Source organism: Trichosurus vulpecula, chromosome 3 (assembly GCF_011100635.1).
Source record: "Trichosurus vulpecula isolate mTriVul1 chromosome 3, mTriVul1.pri, whole genome shotgun sequence".
Lineage (NCBI taxonomy): Eukaryota > Metazoa > Chordata > Mammalia > Diprotodontia > Phalangeridae > Trichosurus > Trichosurus vulpecula.
The window spans coordinates 82,153,463-82,179,776 of record NC_050575.1 but is presented as its reverse complement, the minus strand read 5'-3'; the positions used below and the strand labels follow the sequence as shown (position 1 = coordinate 82,179,776).

The 26,314-nt window shown below is 41.0% G+C and overlaps 1 protein-coding gene across 1 annotated transcript in view; it reads left to right on the top strand.

Moving 5' to 3' along the window:
* The window catches only part of SLIT3 (slit guidance ligand 3), a 792,609-nt gene that overhangs the window by 242,415 nt on the left and 523,880 nt on the right, over nucleotides 1–26,314 (top strand). The window lies entirely within an intron of this gene.

Sequence of the window (26,314 nt, the reverse complement as noted above, 5' to 3'; positions counted from 1 at the left end):
CACTTGAAGGATACTAATAATAGCATAGCTACTATCTTGTGGCAAGTCTCAAAACGATTGGTGTTGAAGAGGGTTCTTCTACTTGGAAAGGATGGGAACTATTGGTTTAAGGCAATTACTTTGTTAGTTATTCCACCAAGTACCTAGATACTCACGGGTGTGTGTGGCATGTATGTGTATGTGTGAACCAATATCACCGTTTTCTATTCTTACTTCACATTATTACCCTTTGTGCATCTTTTGTTCTGGTCAAACTGGTCCATGGCATGTTCCCAGAGACTGGCATTCTGTCCCTTTCCTTCATTCCTTGGTCCACCCTCTCTAGTAGGAGCTAGAGAGATGCCTTCCTTCCTCACTTTTACAAAGAATCTTTAGCTTTCTTCAAGGCCCAACTCAAATACTACCTCCTATGAGAAGCCTTTGGGAATGTACCTAGTTGCTAATGCTCTACCACTCCTTAAATTATATTTTAATTTTTGCAGTGGGGTTAATTGAGGGAGCCCTCAATCATTCAGATGGGGGAATTTCCAATGGGGCTGAGCTTGGGCTCTGTCTTTCCCAATGAGACATTTGATCTGGACATTTCTCCTAAAGGATATCAGTGGTTAGAGGTTTGTCCTCAAGGAGGGAAGAGCTATCTGTCCTGTTGTCTTATATAATCTACTGAGGCCAATCCAGCTCTAGTCATATTCCTCTTTGATACAGTTCTCAGTCACAGGGACACATGGAGACCACTCAGGAGTAGCTGATTATACATGTCCTTTAGCAAAGGGCCCACTGGAACAGGTCAGAGTGCAAGATAAATCCCATGGGAAGTACTACAGTCAAGCAAATCATGGGAATTACCCCATTACACTTATTTATTTGTTTAAATGTTTTATCCTCTAGTTGAATTAAGTCCTTAGAGGACAAAAATTATTTTTTATTTTGTCTTTGTAATCCTAACTCTTAGTGTGCCTTGCACAAAGTAAGCAGTTAAGGAATGAATGGGTACCTGGTTGTCCAGGTTTTATGAGCCTGACACTGTTTTGACCAATAGGGATTCCCATTTTAATAACATAGTCTGCCTGAGTTCTTTCCCTTCTGACATCCAAAAGAGTTGTAACATAACATCAGAAATACATCACTGAATAAGCTTGGCCCAGGAGAAGACATGAGAAAATCTATCTCCCTCCCTTAATTGAAGAGGTGAGGGACTATTGATATCAAACATTACATATACTTTTAGACTTGGTTAATAGGTTACTTAGTTTTATTGGACTTTTCCCCTCTTTCTTTTTTATACTTTGTTACAAGAAATGGTTCAGTGAGTGGGGAAAGGAATGTATATATATAGGAAATGAATATATAGAGAATGTGTGTGTATGTATGTGACAAAGACAAACACGAGAAAGAAAATATGAGAGAAAAAGAGAAAAATATGAAAGAATGAGAATTTATTAAGTGCTTATAATGTGCCAAGTTTTGCATCAAGTTCTGGGGATGCCAAAATAAGACATTCCCTGACAACAAGGAACTTACATTCTAATAGGGGAAGACAACACATAAAGGGGTGCTGGAAAGGGAAGAAGGGGAAGAAAGTGAGAAAAGAAAGAGGGTACTTGCCCTGGGACATGGTAAAGAGAGTGCCGAAAAGTATTATGGAGTACATGGCCTTAGAAAGCTAAAGTGGAAGCTCATCTATCAGAGCTGGGGGACCCAGGGGTAGAGTCCAAGTTTTGAGTAGGAAAGAGTTAGTTGGAGAGTAGGGTAATTTTTATAAAATGATTTAAATTTTTTAAAAAAAGATTTAAGTGTATAATTGAGTCTGTTTATTTCTCCATTCTGGTTCCTAAAAAGAATGCTGAGGACAGGTAATTGTCCTAAATAGTAGACCAAAGAATGTTAGAATTGGAAGGGAAGGACTTTAGAAATCATCTAACCCAACCATATAATTTTACAGATAGGGAAACTGAGACCCAGAGAAGTGATTTAACCTGCCCAGAGTCACACAGATAGTTTAGTGGTAGAGTCAAGACCAGAACACAAATCTTTTGAATCCAAGACCAGCGTTTTTTTAACACAGTACCATGCTAAATTTTCAACAGTTATGGATAGTCCTAAAACATCCCCAGCTGTCCTTAATAACCCCTTTTGGCTCCTTTATTTGGAAATCTGTCCAAATCCTTCTTGGGAGTTGGTTGATTTTCCTGCCACTCCAGCCCCTTGGCTGTGTCTTTCCTTCTCTATCCCCTCCAATAAGGGTTCCTCTGGAAGAGACCCCAAAACACTGTGGACTCTGTTGCCAGCAACACAACACCCTGCTCTGAGTCTTACTGGCTTTGCATCCAGGAAGAGTAGTACCCCGGCTGTCCTAGTGTCTGCTGAAAAATCTGTTCCTGGATGAAATCTACTGATTGCAATTTGAATGCAGACAGACCAGCAAGGACAATAAAGATAAGCAGAAGAAATGACTTATAGCAAAGCATGGTCCCAGAAGGCATAGAAGAGACCCTGCTCAAAGTGCTGTAGAGGAAGAGAGAAAGTGAAGAAAACTTGGGTCCTTCATGAGGAGAAAGGAATTGTTGTGCTTGCAACAGCAGCTACTTCTGTTATGTCACTTGAGGGTTGTACCCTGCCCAAATGTTACTCCTACTTATGTCATACGGCCCCAGCATCTACTATTAGAAATTTCGTTTGTGGAAGACTGATGGGCTTTTTGGTCTTTAACAATTCCCTGTTAAATATGCAGATACCTCCCTTAGATGGGAGGTAGCATGATACACTAGAAAGAGCAGTGGAGTATGGACTGTGCTACATGTTATCTATGTGACCTCAGGCAGGTACCTTCTCCTCTCTGGGCCTCATTTCCCTAGGGCAATGGGAATAGATCACCTCTCTGGTCCCTTCCAGTTCTGCCTCTATAAGTTATGAATTAAAGTATTTGTTTTGTCCAGACTTATGATTTCACTTATGTCAGGAACTCCCAGGTGAGGGAACTCCCTTTACCAATGCAAGTCGGCATCTTTTCTGGAACTTAGTGGCCTAGGGCATTAAGGGATGAAGCGATTTGTCCAAGGTCACATAACCACATGTGCAGTGTATAGCAATAGTAGAACTTGACTGAGTAGAATTGACTCTGAGACTAGCTCTCCATGCCATATTGCTTCTCATGGTCTTTGACTAACACCTTAATCTTTCATTATATAACAGCTGTTTTGGGGAGATTGTGACAGCTAAGGAGAAGCCCTTGTTGGGATGAGTCAATAAAGATAGTTCCTAGAGGCATTCAGGGTACAAAATGGAGAAACACAATCCAGAAAAGGACGTAGAAAAAGACAGAAGGAAACTTGTCTGCTTCTCATTTTTCCTGTTCTTCTTTTGCTTTTGGATAGGCCACACAGAAAAAAAGCTAAGTGTCAGAGGTAAGTGAGGGGCTGATCCTAAGAGAGGAGATGTCTAGATTTTTCCTTTGGGCTATGATTCTCACAGGGATGAAATTATCCATTCAGCATTCAAAGGAGATCTGCCCAACCTCCCTGTCTTAGGCTGCTACCCTCAAGGACTGGTTATCACTCTGGTGGGATTCAAACAGTCCTTCCACTATGTTCAAGGCACATGGTTTAGAATTTTTTTAAGCTTTCAAAAATGTTCAAACCCACATCCCCTTGGACCAAAAGAATAATTTCACAGTTATTAGGACTAGAGGAGTCTGCAGGCCCCAGCCCTTATGACATTAATAAAGTCAGTAATCATTTCTCTGTGTCTGGAAACGTAGGAGAACCACTTCTGCATTATCTGCCTTCCCCTTTTGCTGCATAATTTTTTCCTGTTTCTGGAATAAGAAAATGTTGTGAATGTGTGTGTGTGTGTGTGTGTGTGTGTGTAAAATAGAGCTATACAATTAGATATACAGTCTTCTGTTGTAAAAGTTGAGGGGATGGATCACAGACACATAGGTAGCCAGAAAAGGGAAGGAAAAATGGGCATACCAACAACTTGCATAGTAAGATATCTCCAAACTCACTGGAAAGAGATGTAGCACAGACTATGGCTCATAAGAGAAGTTGAGGAAAGGTTTTCAATTTGATTTTGCTTAGAGACTTGGTAATCTTTGGTGCACTTAGCAACTGAAGGGATTTCTCCCTCTTAGAATTGGGTAGAAATGAAGAGGAAAGCATTTGCTTCACAGAAGTCAGGTAGCTTTTAGGGGTTTTTTTGCCTTTAAGAAACTCAGACACACTCTCCACTGCACTGAATTTCTGGGAAGAATCAAAGTCTTTAGATTCTAACTAGATTCCAGAATAATAATGTATGCCAGTATCTAAATATGAGTGTACAAGCTGCTATGACTATGTAAGCATGTAGAAGTGTATGAACATGTATGTTTGATTATATAAGCTGGTGTGTTTCTGCTCCATTGGGATATAGCAGTCCTCTGCTGACCTTCCTGGATTCCCATCTCAATTGTGTTAGTACCTTTGGAACATATTTACAGTTCTGTGTGCAAGTAGAGCTCCTCAGGAACTTTCAGGGTACAGCTTTAGCACATGGTGGGAAAAGAGGACCTGAGTGTGCAAAGTGTATGCTTTTGCTGCTGCTTCAGGAAGCCAGAATAACAGGATCTCAGAGTAAGAAAGAACCTCAAAGGCCATCTATTCTAATCCACTCCTGAACAATCATGCCATTTACAACAAACCTAAAAAGTAGTGCAGACTTAAATGGAAGACCTTTAGAGAGGAAGAGAATCCACTCCCTTCAAGGCAGTCCATCCCCCTTTCAGATAGTTTTAATTGTTAGGACTTTTGTCTTAAATCAAGCCTGAATTTGATTCATTTCAACTTCTGAAAACAAAACCCATCCCTCTTTTTCATGATAGCTTTTCAAGAGACTAGATGGCATCTCTCATGTCCCTCCCACAAAGTCATTTTTTCTCCAAGCTAAACATTCCTCAGCTGATCCTCACATGGCATCATCCCAGTGCCCTTTGCCATCCTGGCTGCCCTGCTTCAGATGCTCTCCAGTGTCCTTCTTAAAATGTGAGTCCCAGAATTGGACACAATATTACAGAGTACTCTATAACAATTAACTTCTTAGTCTTGGATACCATTCCATATCTTAATTCAACTTAAGGTTGTACTAGGTTTTGTTTTGCTTTGGCTTGTTTTTTTGATTGCTAGTAACACTGTTGGCTCATATTGAACTTATCATTTACTACAGGCCCCAGATTTTTTTGTACAGTGACCAGTTGTCTCATTGCCCCAATCTTTCATGTGAAATTGATTTTTTGAATCCATGCATGACTTTACATTTATCCTTATTAAATTACCTCTTATTAAATTCATGCTAGTGTTCTAACCTGGTAAGATATTTTCTGATTCTCATATCTGAATAGCTCTTTCTAGCTTTGTATCCTCAGGGCAGTGAGAGACAGTAGGGAATCCTTGGTGTGCTTCCTTGTCCCCCTTTGGTGTCTTAAAGTAACTAAGTATATGTGCGCATGCCTGTAGGTGTTTGTGCTTGCAGGTAGGTGTGTGTGTGTGTGTGTGTGTGTGTGTGTGTATGTGTGTGTAGAATGGAGCTATTTAGAACTTTTAATATTTTCATCAGAGGATAATTATAAATATGGGTGAAGTTTGTCAACATTATATGTCCCAGAAAAGAGGGGAAAAGTGTGTAAAAACACATGCATAATGTAGGTGAGGAATTCTCTCTGAAATCTCTGCATCTGAAAAAAGAAAAGGAAAATAGAGATTGTGAATGTGCCAGAAAATTGCCACTCACAAAGGCTGCCAATCACTGGAAACAATGGGAAACAAGATCATCTGGTGCTAAAACTCCTTTACTGAGTCTCTGCCAGCATATTTAAAACAATTGCATCTGATTATGCTTGAGGCTTTTCTGAAACATGACTTCTTCATTTTGGCATTTGAACATTATGCATGTTCATGAAAAAAATTCACTCACCACTGAAGAGGGACATTGTTTAACAAGCAAGGAGGGCTGTTTTTTGGGAATCCTAACCAGAATTAAAATCATTATTAGAAACAGGGAAAATCATACATCACAAAATTGTAGAATGCTAGTGTTGGAAGGGACTTTAGAAAAGATCTAATATGATGCCCTCATATAGATGAGGAAGCTGAGGCACACAAACTTACCTAGTTTACCATCCAAGTTAGGACTCAAATCTAGGTTTCCTTACTCTCCATTTATTGTTTTTTCAACTCTCCTGTACTATCCCCTAAAGATAGTTCCAGAGCTGGAAAAGGCCTTAGAAATCATCTAGGCCAGAGTTCTGAACTTTTTGTGTCCTGGACCCCTTTGGCAGTCTGGTGAAGCTTATGGACCCCTTCTCAGAAAAATGTTTTTACATGCATAAAATAAAATCCATAGAATTACAAATGATCTAATTACGTTGAAATTCTATTTTGAAAATTTTTTCACAGTCCTCTAATTTACTTATGATACCATCCTTTATGTCTAAATCATGTTTCCATTTTGATCTTATCTTGCTGTATGGTGTGAGATCGTGCTCTATGCCTAGTTTCTGCTGCATTGCTTTCTAGTTTTCCCAGAACTTTTTATGGAATAGCGAGTTCTTATCTCTTTGGGTTTACCAAACACCAGACTACTATGGTTATTTTTTGGTATATGTTGTGTGCCTAATCTATTCCACTGACCCACCACTCTGTCTCTTAGCCAGTAACAGATTGTTCTGATGATTACCACTTTGTAATATAGTTTGGAATTTGGTACTCCTAGGCCACCTTTCTTCACTATTTTTTATCTTAAATTCCCTTGACATTCTTCACCTTTTTGTCCTTTCAGATAAGTTTTGTTATTACTTTTTATAGCTCTATAAAGTAATTTTTTGGTAATTTGATTGGCATGGCACTGAATAAGTAAATTAATTTACTACATTAATTTACATTTTTTATTACATTGACCCAGCTTACCCATGAACAATTAATATTCCCCCAATTGTTTAGAACAGTTTTTCTTTGTGTGAAAAGTGTTTTGTAATTGTGGTCATGAAGACAGGAGTGTGTGTGTGTGTGTGTGTGTGTGTGTGTGTGTGTATTTTAAAAGTTCACAGACCCAAGGCTAAAGACTCCTGATTTAAACCAATCCTCCAAAATGAAGTCCAGCTAGGTTATATGACTCACTCTGGGTCAAACAGGTAGTAAACAATAGAACCAGGAACCCTGGCCATCTGATATCAAATACTGAATTATTTCTACTACACCATGGTCGTTTCCTTGATTCATCCAATATAATCCAATTCAATTTATAGTGTGCCCACTATGAGCTGGGCACTGTACTAGGTCCTGGCAATACAAAGGCAAAAATGAAAAAATAACTCCTTTCTCAGGGATCTCAAGGGGTGGGGGTGGAGAGGATATAACGTATACCCATAGATAAGTAAATACAAATATATATATATATATATATACATATTACAAATATATATTTGTCCAAATGCAAGTATATATTATATATATAATATATGCACAAGTATATGTACAAATATATTGTATATGCACAGATATCTATATTTGTGTGTATGTGTATGTATGTATATATGTATGTACAAATACAGGCGCAAAGTAATTTTGGGCCAACGGAAAGAGTGCTGACAACTATGAAGGTCCTGAAAGACCACTTGTAAGAGGTAGCAATAGAAAGGAGATCTGAGTAGCATTAAGGACTCTAAGAAGTAGAAGAAAGGACAGAGAACATTCCAGGCCTAGGAGTGAGCCTGTGCAAAGGTACAAAGACAGGGTGGTAACTAGGGAATTTTTTCTCTAGACTTTTTGACACGAAAACAATGACTGATCATCCCATAAGTAGCATGCCCTTGATCCCAAGAGGGACCAGCAATACTGTATAGATGGCTCAGTGCATCTCAATATTCTGACCCCTTTTGCAAGGAATTAGGAAAGAATCAATATTTTCATTGATAAAGAAGAAAAACTGCTGTAATGGATCCATTTGTTGAACTGAAGCCTGTTGACATTTTTTTCAAGATTCAGTAGATTTCCTGTGTGAAATCTACTCATTAGTTTAGAAGGACTTTCCATTTTTGATGGGTGAGAACTTTACCAGAATTGCCCTATGTAAAGATGTCAAGGAAAATATACAAGGGGAAATCAAAACATGTAATTGAGCTAGAAATCACACAACCCCTTCCTTTTCCCTGACATTCATAGACAGACTCACTTTTTATTGAGTTGGGTAGTCCTATATTTCTTCCCAATAGAAGCTAAAACAGGAAAGTACCCAAAGGGCAGGTGAGTCTTTGACTTTTCCCCTCTTGTTACCTTGCTGTTAACTGTAGTCATGTTAGCAAGCATCTCTGTAGGGGACCTTAGGATCAAATGAGTCATTTCCAAATGTGCCTGAAAGGGCATACGTAGTACAGAGAGTTTGAAAGGCAAGAAGAAAAATAGGTGAATTAAGTGAAATGCATGTTATGGGCCAATTTAATCAGGAATAATATATCAGGGCTGGTATTGTTTTTGGAACTGGATTCCAGAGTAACAGGATACTTGACAAGTTGTAGCCAGCTTCAGTAACACTGTCTCTCCAGAGTTCACAGACTAGGCTTTAGGAAACTTGAACAAAGACCAGCCAAGTACAAGTCCCATTCTGTGGCAGGGTTGGAAGACAGAGCCAACAATAACTAGTTCATTCTGTGGTCCTGTTGCAATTCCCAGCTGTGAGAAACATAGGCAGGGAGCAGACATGGGATGGGGTGGCACCCTTGAGGCCTGTAGGGGCCTGCCTTAGGGCTACATGGATTATTTCTTCCCATCCCACCTCCTCCAAGAGGGAAAGCAAGAATGAAAAATGAAATGTGTGGGTGATACTCCCAGAATATTCCTATTAAGTCCAGCCTGGAATGGTAGACAGAAGGTTATTTGATCTTAGGCTTAGGAGATGGACAAATCAACCCCTATATGTCTCCACATACCTCATAGGCCACAGGTTTGGTAGGAGGGGATTTTCCTTTAGAATCTTTCCCAGAGTTAGCTGTGTAGAAAAACTATGCTCAGAGAAGCTTCATAGGCAAATTGCCCAGATGGAACAGATCGGGGGGCTGGGTATTCACAGAGCTCTAACTAGGGTTGAGTCTCAGTGACCAGTGTACTTGGGGCAGGGGGAAGGGAGGAGATTGGAAGGGAATGGCACATTGTGCTCTTGAAGTGGACTTTCAGCTATCTTATCCTGTACTTGTACTTCTCTTGTCTGGCTGAAGGAAGGAAGGAAGGAAAGAAAAAAAGCATGTATTAATCACCTACTATGTGCTACGTGCTGTGCTAAGTGCTTTACAAATATCTTGGATCCTCACAACAACCCTGGGAGGTAGATGCTACAATTATTCCCTTTTTATATTTTAAGAAACTGAGCTAGGCAGAGATTAAGTAGCTTGTCCAGAGTCATGCATCTAGGAAGTGTCCAAGGCTGCATTTGAACCCAGGGCTTCCTGACCACAGGCCCAGCACTCAATCCACCTCGCCACCTGACTCCTTGTGTGCCGTCCTAAGGGTCCTGTTTCCAGAGCACCCTTCCCCCAATGTTAACCATGCTTCAGGAACTATAAAATATAGCCTTTACCCTCAAAGAGCTGAGAGTTTAGTAGTAGAGAGGAGACATATGCACAAATAACAATCATATAAAATACAGTATAACCTAAAAGAAGTACAAATTGTGGTGGCATTTTGGAGGAGAGAGGAGTTATTTCAAACTGGAGAGATGAAGCAAGGTCATTTCAAAGGGTGAAGGACAGGTGAGGGAACAGGCTTTCTAGGAAGAAGAAAGAGTATGGACAAAGGCAAGAAAGGAGTCAAGGTTGTCAGAGGAATGGCAAGTGGTCCTTTCTGGCTGGAGAATAGGGCATGTCAAAGGCAGTAGCGACAGATAGAGGTGAAGCCAAATCATGCAGGGTCTAGAATGTCAGGCAAAGAAGTTTTTTCAAACTATATTCAGTAGTCATTGGAGGGCCACTGAAGCTTTTGAGCACAGGATGAGCACAGGTGATGAGACCTACACATTAGGAAATTTAATCTGGCAATGCATGTTAGATGGTTTGGAGGAAGAGACTAGAGGCAGACAAACTGTTTAGGATGCTATTGTCCAAGAGAAAGGAAATCCAAAAATCTGTAGCATGGGCAGTGGCCATCCCCTGGTAAAATCATCGTGGCAGATGGGCTCAATGAGGATGATGGTAACGGACAGGTCTCAAAACTGTAGGTGAGTTGGGGGGATGTCTACCCAAAAATTTCCCCCGCAGAATAGGCAGATTGTTCCACAGGCCATGAAGACAACTGAAGCAGGCATTGTGGAGTACTTAGAGCTTGGTCAGACATCGAAGACACCAAAATCATTCACTGCATCTCAGGCCATGGCCAGTTGTCCTGACTTTTGTCTTGCCATTGGACTTTGATGATGCAGCAAGAGAAAGCGAGACTGATGTCTTTGTGCAACTCTGCCTCACTTAAATCTAATTCATGCACAAGTCAAGACATTACCTCACGATGTCATTGATCCTCTTTGAAAACCAAGGACAAACAATAATGAAGGAAGCCAGGAAAGCCTGGAAGCAGAAATGAGGAAGGAAGACATTCCAGGCATGGGGGCAGCCAGAGAAAATGCTCAGTCAGGAAGTAAATTGTCTTGTTTTGAGGAACAGCAAGGATATCAGTGTCACTGGATCACAGAGTAAGTTGTGAGGGGAGCGGGGGTGGGGTGGGGGGAGGCAAAGTATAAGGAGGCTGGAAAGGTGGAGGGGAAAGCAAGTTATGAATGGCTGTGAATTTGAAACAGTGGGTTTTATATTTGATCCTGGAAGTGATAAGGAACCATCGAAGTTTATTGTGTAGAGGGGTGACAAAGTCATATCTACATTTTTTGGGAGATCACTTTGAGTGGAAGATGGACTGGAGTAGGGAGAGACTTGTGTCAGGAAGACCAACCAGCTGGCTATTACAACAATCTGAATATAAAGTGATGAGGGCCTGCACCCAGGTGATGGCAGTGTCGGAAGAGAGAAAGGGGGCAAATGTGAACAGTGTTACAAATAAAAATGATAGGTCTTGGCAACAAATTGTTTTAGGGGTGAGAGAGAGTGAAGAGTTGAGCATGATGCCTAGGTTGCCAGCCTGAGTGGCTGGGAATATGGTGGTATCCTCAACCAGTAATAGTTAACTCTCCAACTGATTAAACAAGAGGGAAGAGTGGCAGATGATTCGGAGGCATGATGCCCCAGTATCTATGATAATACCTTCATGCCCCCTCCTTTACATTCAAAAATGGCCACTTTCACAGATAGAATATTAGAGCTCAAAGGAAACACCTATTCCACCTTACTCTCCATAAACACTAAACAAACAATCACACCAAATACGGGACAAATCTCTGAATCGTACTCAAAAATCCAAAATATTTTCATCTTAAAATATCTTGGAAAGTAATGAAAATTGTATGATGTCATTTTTAACAAAAGATTCAATAATCAAATATTTATCCAGTATATCCTTCTGAATATAACTGTAGCTTATAAAACACTGATTTGCCTTTGTCATTTAAAAAAATATGGTTATATTCAGTATAACTGTTGTTAATTCTTAGTCTTGTGATTTTGTTTCCTATCATTGACATTGTCTTTCTATGTCTTCTTGTGGTCATAAAATTTGTCATTTTGGTCATTTTTATGGTGCCATAGTGATAGCATCAGATTCAGATCTAGAAGGGACCTTAGAGATCATTGAGTCTGACCATTTTATTTCATAGAAGAGGAAATGAGGCCCTGGGTTGGTAAGTGACTTGTCCAGAGTCACACAGGTAGAAGGAAAGTAATAGAGCTGAAATTTAAATCTAGGTTCTTTGATTGCAAATGTAATGCTTTATTATTTGAGTAAGTAGTTAATATTCACTTAAAATCCAGTGCAAATATGTTTCAGTTTCTTTCCTTAAAGTTCCCTAGGGAGAAGTCAGCGAATAGGGAGGCTAGAGATGCTGAAGTTAATTTTCTCCTACTTAACTACTTTGTTAGAGCCTGCCTACTTAGGGAAGAATATCACACAAGCCCCAGTGATAGTTATCTCTGGGATGTTTGAGGGCTGCTGAGTCTTAGTAACTGTTGTGGGGTGGGGTGCATTTGGAGAAAGAGAGGAAAGTTAAAAAGAGTTGTTCTTCAAATACCGATGTTCACTATTTCTTCCTTTATTTCTGAAGTCTATGAAACTTCAAGCAGTAACCTCAGTGGGCCAGAGGACCTAGGCAGAAGGAGGCAGAACACTTTCCACTCACTTTTCTTACATAAAAACAAATAAACAGAAAACCTACCCAGCCAGGATGGGACCTGGGGAGTAGGCCCTCTGGTTGCTAACTTTCGCTCTGGCTTCTACTTCTTGCTGTTTACTTAAAAAAGAAAAACCATGAAGGAGGGTTTTTGGCCTCTGGCAGACCATACGGGCTAGGTTTAGTGTTTAGTGGGATTCCCCCTGTGAAATTGTCCATCCATTGATGAGAATGGGGAATGAGTCAGCATTGTTCTCTGGGCATCCAAACCTCTGTGCATCGTGGCCCCACTGGTGATGACAGAGCATGTCAGAGATTAACCACAACATAAATGGAAGATGTAATTCAGTTCTTCTTGGAACCAAATTGGTGTCTGCTCCCAGCCTGAACTAGCCAAAACTAAGATAGGAGCCCTAGGGGGAATGTTGCAATAGGGGGTAATAAAGATTTAGTCAGTTGTTTGAAAAGGGAAAAGTAGAATTTTTATTATTATTATCCTTGTATAACTCAGTTTCTATCCTGTTGGGTTTTCACTTTATGGCAGTCAGTTGTGGAAATGAATATTATTATTTCACATAATTTATTTTATGCAGAAACACAGAACTTCTAATTTTAAGAAGGAATAGACTGATTCCTTCCTGAGCATGGTTATATGCTAGCCGTCAGTATAATCAGGGGCATGGATCAGCTAACCTTCTGAGTCCTTTCTTCAGCTTTAATAAGTTGCATGGGAGTTGGTTGTGATTATGATTCTCATTATTTCATTGTATCTCTGTGGTTTGCATATTTACCCAAATGCTCAAATGAATCTCACTGCCTTGGATATTCTCTCCATCCTTCCAGATCACAGTGCAGTCTGGTCTGTTCATAGTACCAGCAGCTAAGTTGAAGTTTATAAGTGCTCTAAAAATGGCAGTTTTTACCATGCTAGATTAGAGATCACCTAATCCAGCCCCTTCGTTCTATAGAATAGGAAACTGAGACCCAGAGATGCAGAGCAACTTAGAGATGTGCTGAATGTTAGATCACAGAGATCGTCATGTCCAGAGTCACATGAGTGGCAAGCGGCAGAACTGGGATTCCAGTTCAAATCCTCTGACTCCATCTTTCTACCAATTCATTGCTTCTCAGGGCTTCTTGGCTGAAGCCATTAGCCTATCTTAAGTACAAGGATTTCCAGAAAATCTCTTTTGTGCTACATGGTTGTTTGTGCCCTGGCCTCATGCATTCTTCCTTGCAGGCCTGTTGCTGTTGGTGAATTATTTATTTGGATTTCTAAAAGCAGGACCTTTGCTAAAGTAGCCTAGTGGTGCAAATACAAGAATACAATGTGGTGTTTTGTTTTGTTTGCGTATAATTGCAGGATACATAAAAGCCTGCGGTGCCCACCCGGATGGGCCTGCATAAACCATGTGAAAATGTAGCGGTGTGCTGCCAAGAAGGCTGGTTTCAGACTCAGCTCCCAAATCAGTTATTTGTCATCAGGGAGAAGTTTGTGTTACGTTAAGGGGTCTGCCACCAGTGGTGAATAAACTCATTTCATTAGGGCGGCCACTCTAGTTTGGCACACAGCTACAAATAGATGTCTCTGATGAAGGGCTTACTGCCTTATTTGACTTTAAAGTCTTAAGGGGAACAGAAAGGATAATGTCCCCAGTAGGAGACCAATCCATGCCCACTTCTCCACTCCCAGACCTGTCTCCAGTCTAGGAAGCCTCTTTCCATTGGTTGTCTCCCTGACTCTGAATGTTCCACTAATCCCAGACCCTCCTCAACCATCAATAATAATTTTGCTCCTGGTTTGCAACTGTTTACATATTGTATTTTCTGTTCCCAAGTCTTTACTCCACGTAGAGCGTCTGAATCCCTTGTAAGATCAAAGAACTCAGAGACTGTGTCTCTTTCTTTGGTACTCTCCCACACCACCTATTGCGCAGAGCTGTAGTTACCAGGCATCCTGTGTGGAGATAAAACTAGGAATTATTGTGCTTGAGGCCAGTTAAGCTGAACAGGGGGAGGGAGGAATGACAGGTTGCCCTGGTACAAAGGACAGTCCAACTCATCCCTTCTGGGGATTGGGGGAAGGGTGATTTGGAACCACACCCTGTGGGAAGACTGCTAAGTTGACAGGAATCTGATACAGCAGCATGGGACAGGGAAGAATCACAAAGCAAGGGTGTGGGAACAACGGTCACCATCATGCAAAGTATGCCCCACCACAAAGGGAAGGACTTGTTTTCTCCCTTTCCATGTCAGTTCTTGGGAGCAAAGCTCTAGTCACAGAGGGCTGGTTGCAAGTCTGTCCGTGCATGGTGCATGGCATGGGTCCCAGACAGAGCCACTGAGCTGTTATTCATCCCCTGACCATCCCAGCTTTGGAATGAAGCAGGAATTCTGTCTGAGTGTGCCTAAGGTATTCAATAGCCTGTTTACATGGGCCAGCACAGTCTGCTTTATTTCACTGCTGAATCCCAAACATTAGAGGTGCCGAAGGAGCACTTGACAGGTTGATTAGATAAATGGAGGTGAAGCTGAGCCATGCGTTTATCTCTTCTGGTAATATCAGTTAAAGGTCAGTCATATCTCTGACAATCACTCTCCAGTAGAGAACCAGCTTTTGTTATAATGGTCAGTCTGTTTCTGTTCTGTGGCTTAAATCCAATGAGTTTCTATCATTGACATGCAGGTGCCAGTGGGGAGAAGACAAATCAAAAACCCTTTTGGATCTCTGAAGTCCTTTCTAGCTGTCTTACGGAGAACCTTAGATGCTGTGTTTGGGCACCTTCATACTTATAAATCACCTCTTGTGTATAAAAAAATATTGTGACCTTAGAGAGACATCCTTTGCAGAATAGAGCTGAGTGTTTTGATCCTCTAGGGAAAAGATACAACAGAAAAGAAGAGGGTGAATTGTTTGATTTGTTTAAAAAAAAAAGACTAGTGAGAGAAGAGTTGCTTGCTTTGTTTTTTGAAGCAAATTCTGGAAAAAGCTCAAGCAGATAATGAATTTATGAAATTCTCTACCAAGACACTAGTAACAGGCCCTAAGCTTTCATGCTGATGGGAGGAGTTGGATGTCAAAGTTCTGACCTCTGACCTTTGTGCTCTGGCTTTCTAGTCAATCCAGCCAAAGTGCAGGTGTACAACTCCTATCCTGGAATGTGACTGTGCTGGCGATGTAATCAGCAGAATTCCTTTGGCTTCACAAGAAATGTTCCTTTGGGAGTGAAAAGCACGATTTGGTTTGGAGCACGTGAATCCTGCCCTTTGTGATGGAACAATTGTCTCATTGTGATGGCCATGTCCAGTAATATAGAAAACTGATATCTTCATCAAAAAATCTTCAGATTGCAAGGGTGCCCACCTAGCAAAATAATAGGTTGTATTACATGGTTTTCAGTATGAAAGACGAAATTGCCCAATAATCCTCTTGCTCTGTAATTTAGTAGGATTTTTCATTTCTAATTCGAAGTGAAAAATCTGTAAGATTGCCCTTTTCCAACTGGCTACAGTAGTTCATTAGTAACTGAAGCCATACAAAGAACTGTGATTTCATTGATAAACCAAAGCCATTTGCTTAGGTATTGATATCACAATCTGTTTTAGTTTTGGGCTTTCAAAATTTCCCTAAGTTAGATTCCAATGTGAAATTAGCACAATCTACCCTATGGCCAGGGCTTCAGAAAATACGTATGTCACACCTTCTAAGAAATGTATTCACAATCTGTCTGATAGGTTGGAGAATGCTGAGCTCAGCTATTAGTTGGGGGGGAAATAACAATAATAAGGTGAGGCTCTTTGGGTGTTGAAGGAAAGTCAATCAGTTGAGTGAGAGAAAGCTCTTACTGGTGTTATTTGTGACTGAATAATCAACTCCGAGTCATGAAACACCATGTGTGAGAAGCAGCGAGCTTTCCAAAAGAAATAAAATCACATCAGACCTAAAGATAATTATCAGGAAGGCACGGGCAGTTTGCCCTGAGCACGAAGCATTCTCTCACTCCTTGGCCATTCTTTCTGACATGTTTTCCACAACCAGGGAGAAAGTATTTGTCAAATTAAGAAGCTCCTGAGGAGGAAGTTCTGTGTGGCCTGGAGGGAGATGGGCAGCAGTACACAGGGCATTCGGAGCTGTCGTGACTTTGCCTTTTTGAAGACAAAGGCCTTGGCGGGTCTCAGCTTTTCATTTGGCATGAAACAGAGTGGAAAATACACTTGATTCCCTAAGTTGTGCCCTGGGGACCCGGGTTTAGGACTTGACACTGGGCAGGATGAGGAGTTGATTTTTAGTTATTGTTGAGGGCTAGAGTGGAAGCAGCAAATGACATTCTGTCAAACTGGCAGTGCTCTGGCAGGGGAGGTTCACACCCTCCCCCCCATAATTCCCCTAGCCCCAGAACTGTCTGTAGTGGCTAAACTCACCAGTTATCCCAAGCTGCTCTTTTCTGGGAATGAATATTGCCCTCCATGACTTTGATTTCTTGGGCTTGTTCACAGTTCCTTAGAAACATGAATTGCAATTGATGGCCAAAGGAACTCGGACAAATAAAGTAAAAGGTCGGAGCCCTCTAAGGGGCAGGCTTTGGAATGAGGAACACCTGAAAGTCTTGAGATCATTATTTTTTAAGTATTTCCTTTGAGTTTCTGTAGTGTGTAAAGGAATAGTTTTATTTAAACCCATTGCCTAAAAATTCTAGTTGAATTCTACTGGTCAGATAATCAGTCAATAAACATTTATTAAGAGCTTCCTATATTCAAACACTGTGCTAAGCTCTAGGGATATAAAAAGAGGCAAAAGATAGTCTCTACCCTCAAGGGGCTTACAGTCTAACAGGGAAAACAATGTGCTAACAAATATATACAAAGCAAGCTATATACAGGATAAATAGCAGATAATTAGCAGAAGGAAGGTATGAGAATTAAGAGGGGTTGAGGATGGCTTCCTCTGTAAGATGAGATTTTAATTGACACTCAAGTCAGTAGTTGGAAAGGGGGAAGGAGAACATTCCAGGTATGGGGTGGGGGGGCAGCCAAAGAGAGTGCCTAGAGCCAAGAGATGGAGTTTCTTGTTTGTGGAATAGCCAGGATGCCAGTGTTACTGAATCAAATAGTACATGTTTACCAAGGAATAAAGTATTAAAAGTCTGGAAAGGTGGGTAGAAGGAGGGGTCGGTTATGAAGGGTTTTGAATGCCAAACAGGATTTTGTACTTGGTCCTGGAAGCAATTGGGAGCCACTGGAGTTTATTAAGTAGGGTGGGGTGACATGATGAGACCTGTGCTTTAGGAAAATCACTTTAGTGGCTAGATGGAGAATGGATTGGAGTAGGGAAAGAACTGAAGCAGATAGACCCACCAGCAAGCTGTTATAATAATCCAAACAACAACTCAAATAAGTGTCATCTTCCTACTAGCAAGTTGTCCATGAGGGCCTTCAGGGTCCATCCTGGCCACCAACTTGTTAACTAATAAGATCTTGACCAGAACGTGGAATAAGGAACTTAGGATCATGGGCAGAAAGAGAGAGGCAGCCAGCTGCTGTATTACAAATGTGGGCAGATAAAGTACCTAGTAGATGGAACCAAGAATTATATTGGAATTATCTCAATGCTCTGCTCTCTACCACATCAGTGCACAACTCTCCTTGGAACTATAGATGGAGACATTGAACTGGGAGCCAGCAAGAGAGATAGAGTGTGAGTGAAGATCCCAATGTAGGGAGCTAGAAGGAAGACACAGATGAGGATCTTTGGTAGTCATAGTTTTATGCATTGATTAAAAATTTCCTGTAGGCCACTGTCAGGGACACACTGGACTAGGGAACATGGCAGTGGGACAGTACCTCAAGTACTGGCAAAGAAGAGTTCTCAGGGACAAAGAGTTGGGAAAACACTACTTTGTCCACTGAGATTTTTTGGAAGTTCTGAGATGGAAACTTGAGACTCGTCATCCTCCTGATCCCTGATGGAACAGATCTAAGGATGGTAGATTTAGCTATGGAAGGTATCTGTGAGGCCCTCTGGTCCAACCTCCTCATTTTAGAAGTTTGGAAGCTAATGCTCAGAAAGGCTAAATGATGTGTCCAATATCACACCAGTCATGTCAGAGGCAGGACTTGAACCCAAGTCTTCTGCAGTCCCTTATACTGTATTTCCAGTTTCACTCTTTAGGACTTCTCTATAATAATAAAATCCGTGGCTCATGCTCCCATCAAGGAAACTCCTCTGGGAGCGCTAGAATCTGCCCAGCTTTTTCAAAGGATCTCATCTCTCCTCAAACATTGAAAGCAAAAAAAATGGACCGAGAAAAAGGGGATTATGTCTGAGCACTTGGCAAACAGCAGTGTCAGCCTCTCGCTCTGAGCTCTATTTCCTTCCCAACTGATTCAGCTTACAAGTTTTCTGAAACCCATAGCTTCCATTAGTGAAATCCTTGCTTCTCAAATGGAGTCATAGATCCCACTGCTGGTGCAGAATCATGGGATCGTAGGAATACTTGAAAGCTGAAAAGGACCTCAATAGTCTAAACTGCTCATTGTACAGAAAAAGAAACTGAAGCCCAGGCAGGTTAAATGACTTATCCAAGGCCACACAGATGGTCTGTTTCAGGATTAGAATGGAACTTCTTTTCCTCTAGAATCGAATCTTATATTGTAGGGAATGGACTGTCAGCCTCAGAGGCCCTTTTTTGATTCAATAGGCAATATAGCAAAATTTCTGGCTAGATGTAGGTAGAACTACCCTCTTATTCCACACCTGTTACCCCACTCCCGTCCCAGGTGTTCCCTCCAGAATGTGTGTGTGGGGGTTGGGGGGCTGGGTAGATGACCATCTGAAGCCCTTCAGAAATGTTTACCCATTTTTATATATGAAAAGTGGCATTTTTAACAAAAGAACAATAGGAAGAAACAAGTTGAATATCCATTATCTTTATCTCTCAAGCTTACATTAATACAGATCAGAATGGCAACAGCACCAAATCTATTCTCAGAAAACCCTAGATTCTTATCGAGATTATGCTACATGTCAGCTATGTGGCCATGGGCAAGTCATCATCCCTCTCCTTAGTTTGCTCATCTATCTGATGAGAGGGTTGTTGGACTTACTGGTTTGTAGAATCAGTACTAGTTTTAAATCTTGTAAGTCAACATAGCTCTTTTCACACAGTATCTCTTCCCCTACTTCCCTCTCCTTCCTCAACACTCTCCTTTAGCTAGCTCTAATATAGAACTGGAACATACAGTTTTGAATTATTTGCTGCATTTGGCATCTTTTTATATTCTCTGCTCTTAATTTGGAGGTTGTATTATATTTCATGCTCTCTTGAAAGAGAAAACAAAACAATGGACTGCAGTTGATTTCGCTCATCTCCTTCCCACCCAACTGCCTCCGCCAGGCAAATGACCCTTATTAGAGCAAATGTTTCATGATAAAAGGGGCTACTAGTGCAGGGCTCACCTTATCTCTACCTCTTCCGATTCGATGGGCTTTGCCTCATCTTCTCTTAACTTTCCTTTTCCAAAAATGAATCAATCGTGCAGCATCTGGACCTGCATCAGGGAGACGAATTTGATGTGGCCTCTGAAGAACAGAGCAACCAATTCAGCTTAGGGAGAAGAGTAGGGAAGGTGCTGGCCCTGCTGGAGGGAGTTTGATGGCAGTAAATGGGAATGGTTTTGGTGAGTCTGTAAATATAGAGTTAAGTGAATAGCAAGGGGGAAGGAGTGGGGAATCAGAGAAGTGAAGAAGTGAAATCTTAAGCTGTATGGCACTGAGAGCTGCCACAAAAGTGACAGAAATCAGGTTGGAAGGAGATGAACAATTAGAATTAGGCTGGACTAAGCCCTGGGGACTGTCTGGGACTGGTTCCAAGGGATGTATCCTTCCCACCTTCTCTTCTTTTCATTTCTTCAGATTTGTGCTCGAGCAGCAAACGACTAGAAATATTGTGAACTTGTTCTGCTAACCCAGCTCTGCATAAAAGTGACTGGATAATTGGATTTGGTTTCTAACATCAGGCAAAAAAAAATTAAAATAAAGCCTATTTTGAAAACAGTTGCTGTAACATGTAAAATTGCCAGTCAGATGTGGTTTGGAGGCAGGGGAGGTGGGGGAGGAGATTAGTGCACATTCATATTTTTAACGTTAGAAAATCCATTGAGTTGGAGGGGAACTTGAGTGTGCTTCCCAGGATGAGCGGTATTTACACTATAAACAGGGCGAATGATTCTAGTGGGAATAAATGGAATAAATTTCCAGATTCAGGGTTACAATCAGAACCAGCAACGTGCACAGGAAACGGACATCTGGCAGAATTTATTTGTCAGGGGAAAGGGGGGAGTCTTGGGGGAAGGGTGGAGGACACATCGGTTTTCAAAGGTAATTGAACCCTTCAATTAAGCCTCATCTCTAGAGAGAGATGTAATTCTATGATCTTATGTGCCCAGGTAAAGCAACTGCCCGAAGGGCCCATTCCACTCTCCTGCTAATCTCTTTACTTCACTGCAGGGCAGGATGAGGCTGATGGGCCAAGTTCTTCACCCCTACTTCCCGCTTCATTAGTTTCTTGGAATGATCATTGGCGCTAGAGTTATAGGACTTATTTTGCAATCTTAGCTCTTAGAGACTTATTCCTTGTGTGACTTTGGGCAAGTAATCCTGTCTGTTCTAAATAACAACGGCAATTGCTCCTCCTGCCATTTTACATGGGGCTTTCTATGAGTTAGTCACTGTGCTAGGTGCTTTAAAGATATCTCATTTGATCTTCACAACAACCATAGGAGGTAGATGCCATTATTATCCCCATTTTACAGTTGAGGATACTGAGTCAAACAGAAGTTAAATAACTTGCTTATGGTCACACAGCTACTGAGGCTGGATTTGGATACAGGTCTTCCTGGCTCCAGACCCAGTGTTCTATCCATTGTGCCACCAGCAGCTTAAATACATTCATACTTTCATAAAATCTGTTGTGTTCTCCTCTTCTTTCCTCTGCCATGGCCACTACCCTGGTGCAGGTCCTCATCACCTCATGCCTGGATTACTACAAAAGCCTGCTGATTGGTCTCCTTCCCTCTCTCTAGTCCATCCCCCATTCAGCTGTTCAAGTGATCTTCCTAAAATACAGATCTGATCATGCTGTCTTGCTATTCAATAAACTCCAGTAGATTCATATGACTTCCAGGACCAAATAGAACATACTGTAGTATTTAAAGCCTTTCCTAATCTGCCCTATTCCTCCCTTTTCAGTCTTCTGACACCTTATTCTCCCTTCCCCACATACCTGCAGTTCTGGGATATTGGCCTCCTTGCTGTTCCTCACATGAGACATTCCCTCTTCAGACTCTGGGCATTTTCCCTGGTTGTGCCTCATGCCTCAGGTGCTTTCCCTCCTTGTCTTTGTCTCCTGGCTGCTCTGGCCTCCTTCAAGTCCTACCTAAGTATCTCATCTTCTGCAAGAAGGCTTTCCCAATCCTCCTTAATGCTAGCATCTTCCTTTTGAGATTATTTCCAAGTGATCCTGTATACAACTTGTTGCTCCCCCACTCCCACATCCACCCCCAGACTGTGACCTCCTTGACAACAAGGACTGTTTCTGTATTTTTTGTATCCCTAACACACTCAGCACAGTGCCTGACACATAGTAGGCACTTAATACATTGCTTATTTAGTTGACTTGACTTAATTTCTCCTCTTAAGGTCTCAGTTTACTCATCTATATAATGAGTGGGTTGCACTAAATGATCTTGGAGGTCCCTTGCAACCCTAAGTACTATGCATGGTTTACTGGGAAAAAACCCAAAACCAAACAACATTGGATTTTGAAATCTGAGAACCAAGCCTTAACACCTAGCTCTTCTCCTTGCTGTCTATCTGAGCTCTTCCTGTTCTAAATCCTCTAATCTTGAGCTGACCAGCAGAACTCAGGCTGAGATTGTACACTCTCCAGCTTCAACCCCTCATTCTACCATGACCCTCTTTCTTCCTATTCTTAGAGCTGTTGCTTCTTCCCACCCTGTGTCTACTCTCCCCCTACCCCTCCCTCCTGTCCTAGGGCCCCAGTTTCTTCTTCCTCCCAAGGATTACTCCTTGGATTAATGGGTCAGTTTCCTGTGTCACTCAAGATCCTCTGTGTCTCCTGTGGGATATACTACTTTCCCAAGCTGTCAGCCTTGGGTAGTATGAATTACACAAGGTCCATTGGCTTGTGCTACCTCCGAGAGGTTTCTAAATACGTACAAGCAATGATGATAACTAATTATCTGGCTGACACAGCACACATTGCAAGACTCTACTACATACACACTGCATTGTGAGGACAAAGAGCAGTCAGAATGGAAAGTAGAGAAGAGAAAGCCACAGGTCCTATCAAAACCTGCCCTTTTGTTCCCGAGTTTCCATTTTCCTATTGTTTCCCTGGAAACTAATCCAGTCCCTCTTGACGACTGCACAGTGATGCTTCTTGCTTCAGTGGCTGTCAAGGTAGCTTATCCCCTGTGTTAATTAACTGCTCTGAGAAATGCTGGATAGGCAGTGGTCTGCTTGACTTTCAGTTTGTTAATGCAGGTGACTCCAGAGAAACTTTGCTCCGGCACATGACAATATAGGATGGGTCCCATACACACACACAGACACACAGACATACATACACACACACACACACACACACACACACACACATACACACATACACACATACACACACACCCCTCACCGAACCTCATGCACATACTACATACCCAGCTGATGGAAAAGTTTAGGGATTAGGGGATTAGGGACCTCCTTACCATACGGAGGAAAAACTTCAAGGGACTACCTGGTTTCTAATTTCACAGACCAGGAAAATGTGTTTCCAAAAAGAAAATTTAGTTAAATTAAATGATCATGCATTTATGAAGCACTTGGTATGTGCCAGATATTGTACTATGGCTGGGCATTACATTACGTTACATTGTACTTGCTTGTATAGGAATAAATTAGTACAACAGATATACAAAATGATGCTGATGGAGAGCATTTATTGTTGTTGTTCAGTTGTTTCAGTTGTGTCTGACTCTTTGTGACCCTATTTGGGGTTTTCTTGGCAAAGATACTGGAGTGGTTTGCCATTTCCTTCTCCAGCTCATTCTTATAGATGGGGAAACTGAGGTAAATAAAGTTAAGTGACTTGCCCAAGGTTACATAGCTAGTAAGTATCTAAGGCTGTATTTGAACTCAGGTATTCCTGACTTCAGGCCCAGCGCTTTATCAACTGCACTACCAAGCTGCCAGTAAATGAGGAGTAGGGAGAGACAAATAACGAGGGAAATCAAAAAGCCTTTTACAGAAGGTCTATTTTTGAGCTGAACTTTAAAAGAAGCTACGGAATCCAAGAGGTAGAAATGAGGCTTAGGGAATGTTGAAGAGAGGGGAAATGGAATATTGTGTCTGGGGAGCAGCAGGAAGATCAACTTGGCTGGAAGATGCTATGTATAAGGAGGAATAATGTGGAATCAGCCTGGAAAGGTAGATTGAGAATGAGTTAGAAATGTTTTAAGTTCCACAGTTGTTTATATGTTATCCTAGAGGCAGTAGAAGGCTGAGGAGTGACATGGTTAGACCTGTGCTCTAGCAATATCAGTTTGATCTTTGAGAAGATCAAATGGTGATAGAATGAGGGAGGGAGGTGCAAGCACGTTCTAACTTTGTCATTAAAACATTGGAATGAAGCTTGTATTCCTTTTAGAACTGCAGGAAGGTTTCGTGTGAGATTCCTCATATATACAAAGATGAGAGGTCAGTTTCAGGATTTAAAATATGGACTTCAGGATTAGAACAGCCAACATAGCTAGAATGAATCTTGACCTCAGAAAAAGGAAGGGGTTAAATTGGTGCAAGAGAGTTTTACAGTCAACCCCCCTAGAATGAAATCTAGATGGAGTAAAGCACTCCTCTCTCTATCTGCTACTGGTCCATTTTCCTCATTCATTCTTATTTCACGTTGTAAGGTAACCAAAAGTTATATTTTAAAATTTCTTTACTAATTATGAAAACTATAACATTTCTCTCATTAGTCAATTAGCTCTGAGTCCACACTTCAGTTTATTAAATGTTATTTTAAAATTGGAGAAATATCCCTTACCATAGTCTTTTGCTCATCTCTCTGTATATCAACCTCCTCCCTGATTGCTTAGGCTTAAATGAACATCAAAGTTCCTTTCTATAAAATTCATTAGCATTGTAACAAATACTCCAATGGTGACATAAATAATTATTTATAATATATCAGCTGTGGAAAAGATCACAGTCAAAGTCATTACAACTGCTGACTTCTACATTCTGGAAACACAGTCCCACCATTCAGTTCTCTCAGGATACCAGTAAAAGTCTTTTCTAAAAAATTCTCTTCATATTTCATCACAAGATAAAAGTTAAAATCAGGAAATAAGTTCTGTTAGTCCTTTGTCTCTGCCCTCTCTTCATCCATCACCATCAATAGACCCTACAGAATTAGAGTTGAGCAGTAGGTTCCTCAGAGACTCCTTATAGAATTAAAATTAAACTGTCACTCCAACATTCCATTGCCTCTTAAAGATACAACAGTATCTGCAGTCTCTCTGGAAGGGATTATTCAAGTTGATGCTATACAGGTCTAGGAAGGATAGCAGTGTACTTCAGGGACTGTGTATGAGTGCATTAGGAGAGTAAGGACCATTCACTCAGGACTCAAACATGTATTAAGCTTTTATTGTATACAGAGCCCTGAGAATACAAGACAAAAATAAAACAGTTCCTTCCCTCAAGGGGTTTACATCATCTTTGGGGGAGCCTATATACATATATATATATATATAATTATAAATATATTATTATATATATTTATATAAAAAGTAGTTTGAGAAGACAGGGCAGCAACTCTATTCACTGATTGCTGGAGTAATCAATCAAAAACATTTGGCCAGGAAGTTTGTAATTTATCATACAGGCAGTAGGGAGCCACTGAAGATTTTAGGGCCTTACATGGACCTATGCTTAAGTAATATTAATTTGGCATCTGTGTGGAGATTGGTTGGGAGAGGGGAGAGCCTGAAAGCAGGGAGACCAATTAGGTGGCTATTTTAATAGTCTCATTCTTTATTACTCTCCCTCCTTTACACTGTGTTGCAGCCATTGGCTTTCTCTCTTTCTCACATTCAACACTCTATCTCTCATCTTTGTTTTTTTGTACTGACCACAGACCCCTCCCCCAATACCCCCTTTATCCTCACCAGTCTGCGCTACACGACCTCCTTAACTGCCTCTCATTCTTCCTTGGACTCAACTTAACCACTTTCTACATGAAACTTTTCCTAATCACTCCAATTGCTAGTATCCTCCCTCAAGAACTATCTTGTATTAATGATTTTATATTTATTTGCAGTAATTCTCTTTATTTTTTTCCTATATACACATATATCCCCATTAGAATAAAAGTTTCTTGAGAATTGGGGTTGTTTCATTCTTGGTATTTTTTTCCTCAGCATTTCATACAGTATCTGAAAACAGAGTAGGTAATTAATAAATGCTTGTTGATTGATAGTCCACACGAGAGGTGATAAGGGCCTAAATTGTGGTCATGGCAGTGTGAGAAAAGAGGACCAACACAAAAGATACTGTAGGGATGGAATCAATATAATTTGGCAAATGATTGACTATGGTGAGGAGAGAAGGCTGATTCAAGGGAGAGAAGGTTGAGTTGAGGGTGGATCCCAGCTGACAAAACTGAAAGGATGGCAGTGCCCTTGATGGAAGCAGGAAGTTTGGAGGAAGGGCAAAGCTTCAGGGAAAAATAGTGGATTCTGTTTTGGACATAAAGAATTTGGATTGCTGATGGAAATGCCCAACAGGGAATGTAGGACTGAAGTTCAAGAAAAAGGGTAGAACTGGATAAATAGATGTGGGAGTCATCAGCATAAAGATGGTAATTGGAGATCAGATTACTGAGAGAGTATATAGAATGAAGAAAAGAAGGATATGAACAGAATCTTGGGAAACCCACATTCTAAGGGAAGA